This window comes from Scophthalmus maximus, chromosome 12, assembly GCF_022379125.1.
Source record: "Scophthalmus maximus strain ysfricsl-2021 chromosome 12, ASM2237912v1, whole genome shotgun sequence".
NCBI classification, from domain to species: Eukaryota; Metazoa; Chordata; class Actinopteri; order Pleuronectiformes; family Scophthalmidae; genus Scophthalmus; species Scophthalmus maximus.
In genome coordinates, this window is record NC_061526.1 from 5,544,249 (window position 1) to 5,560,912 (window position 16,664).

General features: G+C 43.8%; 1 long non-coding RNA gene across 4 annotated transcripts in view; it reads left to right on the forward strand.

Moving 5' to 3' along the window:
- Positions 1–16,664, forward strand: part of LOC124850827 — a 221,612-nt gene that overhangs the window by 70,145 nt on the left and 134,803 nt on the right. For all 4 annotated transcript variants that reach the window (XR_007031772.1, XR_007031771.1, XR_007031774.1 and 1 more), the window contains one exon: positions 3,332–3,432. This is a non-coding gene — a long non-coding RNA (uncharacterized LOC124850827). The remainder of the gene's footprint in view (positions 1–3,331; positions 3,433–16,664) is intronic.

Below are 16,664 nucleotides of genomic sequence, written 5' to 3' on the forward strand. Positions count from 1 at the left end.
CAAAAGTTTATAGTGGCTCCCGAAATTGTGAAAACCAAAAATAACCGGAAAAAAAGACATTTACCTTGGTATTCATGCAAAAATTCCCTCGACAAAGAACTTGAAGTTTTTCGAAAACACTCGAGAGGGTTAATCACAAACAGCCAGTCTTGTCTTATTATGTGGATGAGGAAAATATTTTTTTTTGGAGAAGGGTGATATAGGCTGGCAAATAATTGGTTTGGCTGGCAAACAACTTTGTTGTTTTCCAACAAAAATAGGAGGAATATTGCCAAATAGATCTGCCTTATCTGCACATGGGCCGAGAAAAAAAGAAGAAAAAAAAAAAAGTGTGTGGGCAAAGCTGTTTGCCGGGGAGAGCTCAAGACAATCAAGACTTCAGTTTCAGATTTGGCAGATAAAACCCAGAAGACGTACAGTCATAGCCACAGGAAGTGAGCTACAGTACAGTCTCCGGGCGGCTGAGGTATGTTCGTACTGATGCAAGATTTTTCTTTCTTTTTTGGCACGTAACACCCAAACTCTCCTTGTCCCTGTCACCCGCGATATATTTTTTTGTTAAATTATCCCAAACAGTGCAGGTTTTTTCCAGACGGTGTCCCGGGAAGGTTTTGTACATTTTTTTGCCAGGGCTGATTTGTTCTAGCAGAAAGGCCTGGCCCCGCTTTCAAACGGCCTCTTCAGCATTCACTAATAATGTTTTGTTGCATTTCTTTTTTGTCACATTATTGGACTGAGAATGAGCGAGTGAGTCGGCAAGTGATTTTCCAATGTTTTGAAGAACCCACACTGGGCCTTTTTTTGCCGTCGTATTAAGCAATGAGTTCATCTAATAGGCTAACTTAACAATGTTTTGTTCAAGCGCGTCTGCTTCCCCGACTGAACAAATGTGTCTTTGCATACCATAAATAGAAATGGACGTATGAAATATTGTGAACTTCTTCCGCTGAAAAGACAAAGCAATGAGCTGTCAAGTCCTGAATGTCAAAGCTCCTCTCCAGCGCAACGGAGCAGCAACGGTCTGAAATGTTAATATCAAGAATGCAGAGAAAGGGCAAATTTACTTGTTGCAGAATAATAATGATTTTAATACTTCAATCTAAAAAGCTCAACAAGGTGCGTTATAACATGATATACCAATTGAATAGTACACAAGATTAAGATGTGATATGGCTCATGTGAAATCTGTTGATTATTTTATTACATGTGTATTTTAACATCTCGTGTACGTCCAGGGAGATGTGGAAAAAGTAGGATAAATAACTGGGGAGGTTGCGGTTCTTTTTTCTTTCATTTCTATTAAACTAATTACCTTGAAGTTCATGGCAACTTCATCTAGATAATTGCTTGTCCAGTGGCATATAGCAAATGTTAATGCCTAAATAAAAATAAATAAGTGACATTTTACATAATAATCATTTATTCAGTCATAAATTGAATGAAAAACATTTTAAAAGGAGAATTTTTGGGCTTCTTGTTTGTGACATGAGTAGTTTTTTAAATAAAAAAATCTGCGAATGTTTCCTCACGGTCCGCTAGCTCTTATGTTTTTTTCAAGTCTTGTAAAAGTATTAATTTGGGTAATAATGTAGCTTTTACCTCCCTTTAAACATCAAACATTCCCTCTTAATTTCTCGGATAATTCAAAGATTAATGCACGTAATTGTGTAATGTAACGCTCAGCCGTAGGCCTACAGGTATAATTTGGACAACGTTGTGAATAATAACAACACGGCAATCATCTTTGCACAGATGAACGCATCAAAATCCGATCGCCGGTTTCTGACGTACAGTGCATGAGGAAGAAGCAGCCGACGTCTAGTTATCTGGCTCCGTGGGTTACATACAGTATATATATATATATATTTATATTTAGCTGTACACACAAGAACACGTGCTGACTGAAGTCGTCACCTGTGTTGTCAGTCACAGCACCTCAAGCCGCCAAAACCTGTCTTTCACTTTGAATTGCTAGTATATGTCAATCAGCCGTGCATGTCGCAACACGGAGCTTTTTCAATTTATACCTGAATAGGTGTATAGTCGTGGACTCCCGGCAGCTCCCGTCGTTGTGTATAGCACTTTAATGTGTCTTTTCATTTCACCCCTGATGTGATGATTATCTACCTCAATTAAAGATGTATATTTTCAGCGTTGTTTATCCATCTTCTACAATAGCTGCACTTTGGTTGGAAAATGAAAACTGGATTTGTATCATTCTAACTGTTTGTTGATTTGTTCAGTCGTCTGAAGTCACCAGGACATTTAGACGAGATGTGCAAAGGGAGAAGATGTTTACTTTGGAGTCATGCCTGTTGTTTCCTGTAGCAACCGCGGGGGCCTATTATACAACGCAACATGTGTTAACCTCCGCACAAGCCGCAGGACAGATCTTTGAGGTGGCAGATTCAGGAGGGACAAATCTCTGGGATCGGAAGCTTTCGAAGTCGACGCTGAACCGTGATAATGAGACATTTTGACAGCGCGCGCCGCTTCTCCTCGCGAATCCTCCAGCAAGGCGACGTGCACACGCATGAGCGAGCATCGCAAAGGTGAAAGGGGCAACAGGGGATAACTGTGTTAGCGGTGTCACGAAACCAAGTGCAAACTTCCCGAAGTAAACTCCTTCAGCTCGACAAGACAGATGGCCATCTTTTATCACAATGTTCAGAACCTCACCAGATATATGAAGATATTCTCACTTCCTTGTTGATCAATTTAATCACACGCACCCCTCCACCTCCTTCCTCTCTGGGATTTCACAGGGGGCTTATCAGCAGACAGGCCTGGCTGGGAATCCGTCCTGCTCAATAAGGTGTGGAGTCTCGGGGACACAACACCTTTCCGAGGCGCCACACAAAAGCCCCCCGAGCGCCGCTGAGAGTGGCAGATACCGCCGCGCCCCGCAGCTCCACAATCACAAACACAAACACATGCATTTAGTCAAAAAAATACAAGGGGACTTTCACAGATAATGACACCTGCAATCCTGTGAAAAATTCATGACTAATAGGGGAGTAAAACTATATCCAAGGTTAGGAAAATGGGGGAATATTTTCAATGGAGGATGTAGAAAATAAAGCCCCCCCCCCCCACCCCAACCGTTCGTACAGTAGCTGTGCTGCTTACAGACAACATAAAGAAAGCCTTTTAAAAGTATCCATTTAGAACCGGTATCAGAAAAAAAATGATTTCAATACCTGACCCTACATGAATTGTAATAATGTAGTTGCAAGAGGTGGAACTCATGATTTCTAACAATTCACCATGGAATTTTTACATCCACCAAAGTCACTAACAAATGTTTCTTTTCTTTTTCTTTTTTCTACAGGGCATGAAGTCCACAGACGGAACGCCTCTGTCGGCCGAAGACACTCGCGAAGAAGGGGGAGAATTGAGCTGCGGTGGTGGTGAAGCACAGAATGGGACACGGTGAGTAATTGAAAAACATCCCAGACAGGATGTGCTTACAAGGGAGATAGATTACACTTTGTTGAAAAGGACGTGACGGAAACTAATGAGTCAGTATTTCAGTAATTGTCCTCCGCTAAGAATAAGCATCGACTGAGACGAGTGCGGGACAGCGTGGCCCCCCTGTAGACGGCGTTCGGATCACCGTGTCAAAAAACCTAATTGCAAGGTGACCATTCCGTTTGAGGGAGTAGACAATGATGCCGGACTCAAATGATGGGCGAGTCTGTGCAGCTTCTAATGAGCCGCGCTGCTGTAAACATACTTCCATGCTTTTCACCGCCAATTATCATAAAAGGAAAATCCTTTAGGCATATGTAAATATGTTTTTTTCTTTCTTCATTATTCCTTTTCCCTGATTTTGTTCGTCGTTGTTCTTACTGTGTGCCGGTTAAATCAAACAAAGTAGAAAAAGTGTGCTTACTTGGGCTTCATAGGGAAATCATCCCTTTGAACACGTCGTCGTCGTCAACTGAGAGTTATTAGTTTTCTCTAAAGTGCAACACTTGTTGTCGCGGAGCGTCACATTTCACGTGTCAGTCGAGAACAGACACGTCGCGCAGACGGGAAAAAATTAGTCAGGGTACAGTAGCCAGGATGTGCCGATCTGGGCGGCAAATGTGACAAAAATTTGCCGCTTTTCTGGTGAGCTGGAGCGAGTCAACCCACAGTGACGCGTGACAGGGCTGCACCGCTGCGTGGGCTAGTGTTTTGATGCCTGTCGTACACTGCTGGAGTGAATTGCCCTTAAACCTGTGCTAATAAGTATTTTTATATAAACAGTTGGTGAAATCCGGTGTGATGTGAAAGGCACTGAAACCTACAAAGAATTTCTCCAGTTCCCCTTTAGCCCTATCAACATTTTTAGCCTCTTTCAACTCGTTTTTGTTGCTTTTCTTTCCACAGTCTGCAGCTTCATTTTGAACTTTGTCGACATCATTATATGTTTTATTAAGAAAAACAGCTCCGACAATCCACAAATAAATCAAAGCATGGGGAGAAAAAGTGTTACAGTACGCATGAGTAGGCCGTCCTTCAACTGTGGCCTAGGGAAACATCTGCGTTCACACTGCAAAAAAAATTGATGTCCACTGCAAAGTGGCAACCCGCCGTGATGTCACAAATAGTTTTTTGCGAACCGCCGTTTTGAGGCCTTGAGTTCAGCATTTTGCCCTGCGCCATCTTGGATTTTAGTGACCATATTCGGAGGACATATTCATGTTCCTGCGAGCTGCACCCATTGGACGGTACTAGCTGTCAATCATACTGTATCCTTGCCCCCTATGTATACAGCGCTTTTATCGCCCATTTTACTCTAAATGGGACCATCATTTACAAAATGATCATTGTCGTGTTATGTCGTATTGAATCATGTTGTATTGAAGACTTGAAACTAGCGAATGAGCCTAAAAACTCCTCAGGAAAATGTTTACTGGAAAAAAAAAATTACGTCGGGGTGAATCCATAAATGTTTTGTTTTTTTATAGATATAATTTCCACCTATTCACCGTAACAATATACTTACAGTTCCTCATCATTACTAATTTAGCATAAACAATGTGCTCCATTTGTTTAAATGCCAACTTCAAACATGACTTTTGACAAACATACCATAGTACCAAAGTTCACCCAATTACTAAAAGGATCTATATCTGCTGTTTTGATAGAATGTGAACAATGTGATTCACTTTTTAGTCTATGAAAGGCCAAGGACGTTCTACATTGTAAATCACGCACCTCCTGTGAAAAAGCTATTTTTCGCCCGTTTCATTATTAGGAAAATAAAACAAATCTAGGCTCGAGGACGGCCGTTGTGACACGTGCACCGTTGGTCACTTTAACACTTGCAGCAGGAAGATTTGTTACAGGGTTTAGCCGCTTCCAGCAGCCTGCTCAATAGGAATCATAAGAAACTGTGATGGCACTTTTGCAGGACAAATCAATTGATTTTTACGGTACCGGAGAGATAGATGAAGGGATGTGTGCGCCGAATGTGGATACTGATGAATTGCAGGGCCAAGTGGATTTTCACAACACCTGACAAGATCACGACTCAAGATTCACCACTTTCAATCCCCTACAGGGGAGGGGAATTGGTGAGGCGAGGAGAAAAAAAATAAAAAATCCAACAGTCAAAATGAAGAGATAAATCAGGGTGAAACAGTTCTAATAATGGAAGCTGGTTAAATGCCATTGGCTGAGAGCGGCGGCCGTTAAACTTCTGATATCCTTGCATGACAGATGAAGTGGTGTGAAATACAGCTGCCACCGCCTGTCATATCCTTGTTAACACATTCTATCAGGAGTTAGTCTTACACAGCCGCTGGCTGGGAAGCTGTAGACTCCCGTGAAGTCCTCCAAGATAATTTCTTTTTTTAAACCTCTTTTCTCTCAAACCACATGCGTGTTAAAGAAGAATGACACAGTCTTGCACCAAAAGGTCAAGGTGCTGCTGTGATATCCAATCATCAGCAGCATATAGACAAAATTACAGCCATGAAAGAGGACAATATCTGGTTGTGAAATATAGGGAGGTGGGGGTCCAGGTCCCCTTGATTGACACTTCACATCCCCTAAAAAAAGCACAACGACAAGGTTTTGGGCTGTGTCTATATAAATCTTTAAAAGATGCCTGTCATTTGTAATTAAAAGTTAACCATATCCATCATTAGTTATTGAAAATACTTAACATTTATTCACAAAGATGAATATAGAAAACTACTGTTTCTTCTCATATTGCAACTGACAACCCAGTTGTTTCTGGTCTTCTCCCATTGGTTGCATCATTGTGGGAGTGGCCTTATGGGTTAATATGCGTTCACAAAGCGAGTATAGCCCAAAGACTGTGTACAAAGATGGACAACGCTTTTCTCTCCACCCAAACTCATCAGAAACATGAACACGCCAACACACATTGGTGTGGTAGGAACCTTAACATTACAGAAACAATCTTTGGTATTAATGAATTGAACATTTACTTTGACTTTTTTAGTTTTGTCCATCCACGAACATGGAGGAAGCGGGTTTATGACATATACTGCAAGCAGCCACCAGGGGGTGATTGAGACCTTTGGCCTCACTTGTACAGTATATGGTGCGGCCCAGTTGCTTGTCTTGGCTAGAAATTGCATTGCTTCCTATTCATTTCTTAGATTGTCTCGTCATAGTTTCGGCTGTAGGATTTTTCCCCCGCAAGGGATGCCACAGGGCACTTCGCGAGATGTGATTGCTAGCTCACCATATTGTATAATATGAAAGTTTGCTATTATATGTAGCCTCCGCACCGACTTCAGTAACCCCGACAAGGGTCAAACTCATCCAGTCCCCGGCGATAATTACGACAAAGCTTTGAGGCAACTTTGGAGCATTAGCAAATCAGCCATTCAAAACGTATGCAAAGGTCATCATTGGTCAGGAAAGGGGGCGGTCAGCGCATAGCATGATTCATGACCGTCATTTGGTTTTTGAAAAATTAATGCCGGGTGCCTGATAAATCACTGCCCGGACCGTCCTTTGACAAAATCACTGAACTGCCATAATCTCCTGTGCCCTTTGGATGGGGGACACATGCTGACTGCAAGGTCAAGATGAATGGGAGAAACTTGAAGCACTTCTCCGTGAAAAGGGGAAGCAGACAAGGTGTGTGTGTGTGCGCGCGCCTGTGTGTATCGCTCAATAATGACATTTAATATCGACCACTTGTTGCCGATCTGAATTGGTCTCACCTGAGCTGGACCTTGAAGAAAAGTACGTGTGCTCTTACAAATACTTAACCCAGAAGAAGAGGAACATGGAGAATAAAGTAGATGTGAAACGTCGGCCTGTTGTCATCTCAGACTCTGGCTTCCTAAATTCAACATTTTCTTTCCTATTGGGTAAGAGATAAAAGAGAAAATGCTGTAATGGATATTTTTTTATTTTGCTGTTTCTAGTAATAGTATTGGTTCGTTTAGGAGGTTGAAATTGGTTCTATGGTATTCATTTTTAAACCAGGTGCATATTAAGGCTTCCTTAATAGTGGTCTGTCGGTGATATGAAACTTTTGTGGCGTCTTGGTCAGAGCATGCAGGAGGAAGGACATGAAGAAAATTCCACTGCAGAAAGCAGTGTTTTTGTTATCAGTTAGCAAATCGCCCACTCACTGGCTCTGGATTTTTCCGGATATTTTCCCTCTGCAACTCTTGCGTTCTCACTTACAGCCCCTCTGGGAAAGTGCAGGAAAAATGTCCGGACTTCAGTGCATGTCTGCAATGTATCCTCCACCTTTGTAGTTTTTCCGCAGCTCAGCGTAGCACATGTTTAGACATAACAGCCCACAGTTTTTCAATTTTTGTTTTCCTCTTTCCGTCTGATGAAACTCGCGACAATCACCTGCCCATCACCAAGCACCAGGCGGACAGCGTTTGCAACCAGCTACAGTAGCAAACACAGAGGAGCATTAGGCAACATATTTCTGTTGAGGAGTTGGTGGAGACCAAATTGGGGACATGAACACAACTCCTAACTGGATCCTAAATAAGCCATATCAACTTTAATTTTGTAATTTTGGTCGTCTTCTCAGGTCATTAAGCAATAATTAGTAAATATGTCCGTGCCATGAAACTGTGTAGCACAGCAATCGCTGGTAATGTTAACTGCAAATTCCTAAATTTATTCTAAACTGAAAATGCAAAATCTTCGCGCTAATTAACTGGCAATGGGCTGCATCACTTATTCTTGTTTATTTGTTTGTTTTTTGTTCTTGTTTTTGTACAGTTGTGATGATGCCACACTGTGGTGCAAACGGCCAATTCTGTTCGCAGGATTGTAAAGATTTGTAACAGGCTGCTGTTCCGCATAATTGCAAAACGTAGCAAATGATTATTATTATGACTTTTTTCTTTAGATGACAAAGTCAATGGCGCTGCAGGCTCCCTTGGGCCAACGCTGCAAATCAGGTGTCGAGGAGAAGGTTTCCTTTGTAACAAAAGCAATTGCATAGTCCATGCAATTGCAGCCAGGGGGCAACGTCCAGCACCGAGGCTCGATATCTGCTGCGTAACGTGTGATTATCCTCTCTCTCTCTCTCTCTCTCTCTCTCTCTCTCTCTCTCTCTCTCTCTCTCTCTTTCTTCACACAGAGGCTCTGCCTTCACAGCAGATTAATAATCAGTAGTGTTGATGCTAAACTCAGGAAAAAAAATCAAGTTTGATTAGGGCTAAACTATGGAATGAGCGCGATGATCGGCTGGGTTACTGTACATCGCTCAGCACCGGCAACGTTGGAAAACATCACCGCCCAGATAAGAAAAATAAAATGGCCCGTGTGTTTCTTTCTTCTCTTTAAATGTAATGAAAAACTGCTTTTTTTCCATATTTAATTCTGCGCCACACTATACAGCTGCCCCAGACGGACGCACGGAAATCACCATTAATGACTGCGAGCACACCCACGCGCTCGTCTTCGTCGGCCGTGCACCTGCAGCCTCTTCAAACCTATGCATTTGTGCGCGGGGATTTATTTTCCCCCATTTATTTCTGTCTCTTTCATTCTCTCTCTCTCCCTCCACTCACTCTTCTGGTGTTGCTAAAACAGGAATATCAGTGATGAGCAGTGCAGCCGGAGACAATAAACAGGTAGAAGAACCAATTACCAGCAGGTGACAAGCTGGTGGTTTCGGGGGGGGGGGGCTTTCAACATGTCATTATCTGCACATCGAGCCCTGACAGGCCATTTCTGAGGCTGCCATGGCAAGCCACCATGATAAACCCAGGGAAAGAGATGGCGAGAGGGAGGAGAGGGATGAGAGGGATGAGAGGGATGAGGGGGAAGGTGGTGGGGGGAGGAGAAATACCCAGCACCATTCATAAGTCCCCTTCTTTTCGCACACTCTCCCACTCACTTCCACCGCACAATAATGCATACACGCAATGTGGAGGCATGCAGGTGCACAGAAAGATTTTTCTTCTTCCCCTTAAACATCCCCTACATAAACACAGCTCTCCCTCCTCCTCCCGCCTCCCCTCCCACCAAGTTGTCGAGCAGCACAAAGATTGTTCCCTTTTTATATGTGAAATGGTAATTGTATTTCTCTAATCTAATCCCATTAGGACCCCGTACCTCCTCTGCAAACTGCCCCGAGGCAATTACACAAATGTCAATGAATTAAGTAATAGCTTGGTGGCGAGCCAGGGGGTGCTCGCCGTTGATCACTGCTGTCAGCAGAAAAACGCATCTGTCAACAATGGCGCACATGCACACACACTCACACACATGCACATATAAACACACACACACACACACAGAGAGCGGTGTTGTTCTGCAAAGCATTTAACCTCTCTGTAGGACACACACTCACACTCTACAACCCATTTAGCTCCTGTCCAGAACACACACAAACACACACAAAAGAGAAGAAGATGCAGCTGGTAAAAACCCGAGAGTGTTGCTCTTTGTGGCGGGAAAATGTCCCTGTCCCAGACTTGTGCCGGCTTCATCTGTGTTACAGATAAGACGCCGCAGAGGACTAAACATTCTCCCGACTGGTTCGGCTGTGGGCCTCGGGATTACAAATGCCGGCGCTACTGTACGTTTGTCACGGCTGCATGCAACGAGAGGCGGCAGCTGCTGCGGTCACTCTGCGCGAGCGTTTGCACATTGATCGTTGCTAAGCACTCGGCTAGATGGAGGCGGCTTTTTGTACGTGATGTAAGTGATTGTGTGAGTCAGACTGAAAGTGTGTATGCACTGTGGAGAGTCAGCAACAGGAATATTACATTTCTCGGTGGACGAGCAAACTGTTCAAGCGGAACTAAAATTAAATTATATGTGCACAAGCTAAGTAATGAGAGCTTAATGCGGTTTATTTGATATTTAAATCAGTTTTTTAGGTGAATTTTGACAGAAAGCGTTAATGTGATGTATCGGCTGATTAAGTTCTTACGTGAGTGTGCAACTAAAGAGCTGTCTCTTCCTCACCACCTGTTGAGGTCCAGTACTTATGTATGTGGAAGTTAAAGATGAAAAACTATAGCAATGAAATTAAATGGAAGTTTATTTTAATTCTAATACTGCAAAGAATAAATAATAAATATAGATATGATTTCATACATTGAATGGGAAAATTGGTCTCTTCATGATCGCTCTGATCATCAATGAGATGTTCTTGCACTAGTTGCATTAGGTAAAACACACAATAAATAATGAAATAAATTAAAGATATGATTTTATTATTATAATTTTTCTTTTAAATTTTTGGTAGGTTGGGGCCACATAATCTTTTAGTGAAAATCTGATGTCATGGTAACATTTGTGGTGAGCAGCTGCACTGAACATAGTTCAGGAACCCGCCCCCCCTCCAAAAAAAAATCTTCAATACAGCAAACATAAATGCCGGTAGTGAGATTTCTAAATCTTGTCGGCCAACTGAGATATCAGTCGGCTTTACAACAGACATGAGGTGTTGTAGAAAATATGTTCAACTTCTGAATTGTTTTTTAAGGAAAATAATAGTTATTGTGAAAAGTTTTGGAATAAACTTTTCAGAGACACGTGGCAAAGTGTTTGTTACCCATTCTCGTGTTGTGCTTTACACTTGCAATATGCAACTGTAATCGCAGTGTGTGTGACTGCTCGCGTCCAGGATGAGGCTTCCATTTGCCTCCCTGGCTCATTTGTTTCATTTCCTGGTAGCCGCTGGATTTTCTGTTTTAACGCACATTGTTTTATATCATGCCTGCACATGCATCCTGGCCTCGTTCTTTTAATCAAAAAAAAACCGGACACCATTTCCTGCCCAGTGGCACCATCTGGCTGCAGAGGAGTCCTTTTAATTGTCCTTTCTTATCCTCCCTCCTCGTCCTCCTCTTTTCTCCCACCAGCCCCTCAGAGCTCCCTCCCTGGTCATTTTCTTTGGCTCCACAAACATCCTCAGACAGTGTGGTTCTTCGTCCATCTACCGCTTTCTCTCTCTCCCGCTTTCTCTCTCCGACTGCACGCCTTTCCCCTCAGGTTTCCTCTCCCTCCCTGGCTTCTCTCTCTTCTTCACCCCGTCTCTGCGCTCGTCGCTGACAGCTCCGCTCCTCAGGAGCACTGGGGGGAGCAGAGAAAACAAAGATTTGGTTCAGTGGCTCTGATCATGATTTTCTGCAGATTGGATGGGAGATTAGGACGAGCTTTTATTCATACACCACACAATTGCCCCCCCCCCACCTCACTCACACACACACACTCCCTCCCCTGCAACTGCAAAAGCATGACTGCGGACCACAGGGGTTGCAGCTACCAGCACAAATGCGCCATCTGTGACGAGGCGTCTCTGCGTCTTCTACCTAAAACCACGACTAGTCGGGGAGACGCAGTGTGCCGAGCGTAGGTCCCAGAGACGCCGGTGTGAAATGCAGGATGGGAAAAAGGAGAGTGGAACAATGGCACAATGCAACATAAGCCTGAAGTAAACTCATCCCGTCACAAAGAGGGAACAAAAAATCCTAGTGTAGCACCTTTTGTTTTTCCTGAGCTCAGGTACCTGAGCAGACAATAGACTGTTCTGTGAATCCAGCTGTTCGTTTTGAGCCCTGCACTTCTATTTAAGAGTATTTTACGAGTTATGCATGTTAGTTTTCGTCAAGATGTGAAATCGCAGCCATGGCCCTTTAAAAAAACAAGAAGAGAAATAAAAACGTTGGCGTTTGCAGGAACTCCTCGTTCTCCTGCGGAGAGTTTCCCACCGAGAAGATGAAGTGGAGGAATGAAGGGAGCTCGGAGAAGTCGTCAGTAATCCGGAGATTTAAGCGGCAGGAGGGGGACAATGGTGGGACAAACAGGGATTTCAGGTCCAGGTGTGGTACAGATATTTATGTGGGGACGGGAAACTTTGAAGAGATAGTGACGATTCTCTTTGCAACAGCTGTGATAGGTGATGGGCGAAAGGCTCGAGTCGGCACAGCGCGCCCAGACCCTGAACCTGGCGGGTGTCCGACGAGCCTCATTTCAATTAGCCGCTCCGTGACGCCTGCCATCTCCCCTGTCATTGATCGCGTCGCTGCACGGGGCCCCTGCTTGACCCGCCAGATTTACTAGAAAGACACGGCGGGGAAGTTTTACTTTATACTTTCGCAGGTGGCAAAGTAATCACATCATGACATATTTCTTTTTTTTCTGTCCCCCTTTTCAGGCTGAAATAGGGTAGTGGTGAGAGGGAAGACAAGACAAGGAGACAAGAATCAGACACACACACACTCATCAGACAGGGCTTTCAGCTTCACCTCTTTCATCTCCCGGGCTTTATTCCCGCTTTGATTTTAGATTTTTACAACAGCCTCTCACATTGTGGAGAGCTTGAGATTCCACAGCCTTGCTGGACAAGACTACTGCAATAGAGTTGCGTCTTAAAACACCGGCAATATAACTACTCGCTCATCTACAAAAGGAGGGGAAAAAAGGAAGCAGGGGTATAAGTCAAAAGAGCTGGGACACAGGCAGCTGATTTGCAGGTTAATATTTGGTGTGTGGCGTGGAATAACAAAATACAAGTAGAATAAAAGTCTTAGCTATTTATTTACTATTTCCTTTCCTTCTTGGGCTTGTTCAGATTCATGGCTTGCAGTGTACTTTGTGTGTTGTACTCCACACTAGAACCAAGATGGTGAACAAAATCGCAGCCTGACTAGGGCTGCAACTAATGATTGTTTTCATCATCCATCAATCTGTCGATTATTTTCTTGACTAATCGATTGGTTGTTTGGTTCACAAAATGGTGAACAATGTCGATCGTGTTTCCCAAAACCGCAAGACGAGGCACACGCCGCCCCGTAGTCTCGGCGTTGTTACCGAGAAAGATGGACAGACGGTTTTCTGATCCCGGCGGAAAACACTGGAGGCATTTTACCGACAGATGAAAAGTAAATGGAATCAAGTCAAAAGCGACGGTGTAGCGAAAAGCGCTGCCAGCCGCCTTTTCCTCGCGCCACGCGAGGAGAGCAGAAAATGATCGAGCTCAAATCTGATTCTTTTCCTGAGCCCTAACCTCGAGTGCCCTCCTCTTCTTTATCTCCAGCCTTCATCAAATTCTAAATAACCACGTAGACGTCTCACTTTTAATTTAATATTCTGGGCTCGGGCTTGCTGACTCCACTACAGCCCATAAAAATGCAGCCAACTTGTAATCTCCCTCGGGCCCTCTGTCGTGACGTTGACCTTAACAATGCAATATATCTGACTTTTGCAGATCAAATTACATCTGCCTTACACATGCATATACATTCACATCAGTGGCAATTTGGGGGGGGGGGGGGGGGGGGGGGGGGGGGGGGGGGGAATGGGTCGTTTACATTCTAAGTATCGATTTCTCCAAAAGTGCCTTGGCAGCAGATCAACATTGTGGCTACCGTGGTCTTCTCTGTCGACTGTTTTTCACTCTCGCTCTTAATGCTTTTATTTTGAATTCAGAATTTTCATCCAATCGGGAACAAGGGAAATTCAGAATAGATCATTCTGGGAAGTCAGTCATCTCCCAATCCTCTCTCTCTCTCTCTCTCTCTCTCTCTCTCTCTCCTTCCTGGCAGTGATTGTGTCCAGGGCTAATGGGTGCTTACATTAGCACGTTTATACATTATTCATGCATCTTTTTTTTCCCCCTCTCATTGCACTGTGCACAGTCCTCTGATCTCCATGAGTTGTACCTGTGTTTGGGGCAGGTACGGCTACAATCAAACAACGACTGGACATGAATCAATCTTACACAGGTAGGGTCACTATTGAAAGACCCACTTGACAGTGCCTGCGGGTGTATTCACATCAGCACATATATCTGTAGACCCCCCAGCATCCCTGTCCTGGCCCCGTCCGTTCGTCCGGTGGGTCACGTCTGACCTCGGCGTCCTCTCCGCTTGGCACCGAGATGCCAGCCCTGTCTAATCACACTGAGCCATGCCTCAGCTCCTGCAGGATTTGGCTCGCCACCACCTCGGCAATTTTTGACTCCACATGGCCCTTCTGTGGCCCCGACAGCTAAATACCAACACATGCTGCCATCAATAGTGTTAAATGCCAATTACAAGCTCTCCCCACGACTCGACTGGCAATTAATGGCATTGGAGCAAAGCTGTCCTGTTATATGTTTAACTGATGTCAGCACTGTACAGTGGTTGTTGTTGGTTTTCAACCGATTGGCAGCCGAGTGGACATTGACGTCGCATTCCTTTGAGTTAAAATCTCCACTAATACAAAAGGAGAAGACTGTAGAAGAATTATTCATTTGGAGAGGGGGGCTTTGGTACGGACTAATGGGACACACTGAAGGAAAAAAAATTGAGGATAAGGTTGGCATATTACAAGAATAAAGTCGTAATTGAATGAGGAAAAGAAAGTTCTAATATTGCGGGAATAAAGACGTCATGGAGAAAAAAAAGTCAGAATATTATGACGATCAAGTTGAAATTGAGTTAGGAGAAAGTCATATTAGGAGAATAAAGTCATAATTTATTGAGAAAAAAGTCATATAAATGAAATAAAGTTGGAATTTATTTGAAAGAATCATATTATGCAAATAAAGTCATAATATTTAATAAGAAAAAAGCCATGAAATGTTGAGGAAAAAGTAAAAGCAATATTTCTTTCTAAGAGAGAGGCAATTTTTCTCCCAGTCCGTGTGGATCTTTCTTTGGAATAGACCGTTTCTTGAACAATATTTTCCTGATACCTGTGATGATTCGGTGTTGATGTGACAAAAGATGAATGATCCAATGATTTTCGTACAGCATCAGTTTACCATCATTTGGGGGATTCATATATGACATTTAGACACATTACCAGTGTAAAACCCATTCAGGTAACCCTATTATTCCAACCTAATAGCCCTGCTGGTATTTAAATGAAATTGAAAAACACATTTCCCTGCTGCAGCCTGCACTCACATCCCGCGCCTCTACTGCACCCAAGAGGGATGAAACGGAACGGTGATGCTTTTTGTGTTTCACTCCGAAAACAAAGCAATCATTCAGAGATTGATCTGATGCTGGAATAACTGCTGGCACGGCAAATGTATGACGGCTTATTTCCCCCACTCCATCACTCTCCGTGGTCAGTAAAGATTACGCCGGCCCAACCGCCTCGTCCTGAGGACACGTCGGTGTAATTGGCCGGCCGGCTGCCTCGGTTGAGTCCCGCTGTGGACGTTTCCATCGGTTAAGATCAGACTAATGTGAGCGGGGAGGGAGGCGGCGGGGGTCGGGCTGACACAGCTACAGCAGCTAAGCTCTGTACAGTGGCGAGAAAAGTGCAGGGCAGACAACATTATGCCTCGCCGTATGAAAAATACAGCAGGTGAACGGGTGCATTTTATCTATGCTTCAGCAGTCGATCGAGTCGAGCGCGATGGCAAATTGAACAAAGATGAAACGCCCCGACCAATTTCCCCAGGAAATGTTTTCTCCTCGGCGCTCACAGTTTCATAAATTCATCATAAAATATCTTTCATCCATTCATGATTTAGCAGCCCCGCATTGATTCAGCTACACCTTCTTTTCAACTGTGTAATCTGGGAAAACTAACTGGAGCCGAGCCGAGCCTTGATGCAAGCTGTCATTCAGTCAGAACTGGCTTGATCCAGACATGCACATTACAATGCCTAACACGCTGTAGCAGGGCATGAAAAAAGAGAGAGACAGAAAGACAGCTTGGAGAGAGGCGATGGAAAAATATGGGCAGTAATAAGGAATAATAACAAATGCTGGAAGGTGATGCCGACTACACTCTCAGCCAACCTCCACTATTTGCTCTGGGGCCTGGCTGCTCTTCATGCCAATTCCCCCCCCCCCCCCCCCCACCCCCCCCCCCCCCCCCCTTTCCTGTCTGTGTTTGGGAGAGAATATCGTGTCAAACTTTCTGCCAGAGTGAATCTGATGATGATTCATCGTGTCTTCAGTTTGGATACGACGAAATGCGCCTTTATTGAGCCCCTATGGGAGAAATTCTATATGACACGGCAGGGAAAAAAAAGAAATGCAGTGAACACCTGTACATCAGAAATAAGTACAAATAGGAATATGCGACGATGTGTGTTGTTTGACTTTGTCACCAATACAAGGAAATAGATGAGGGAACAGGAGTGTCGGTGCAAAGAGACAGATGCTTATTATTTAGTCTGAACATTACACAATTGCACAGAACAGCATGCGGTAAAAAATACTAACCTCTTTTTTTTTTTTTTTTCT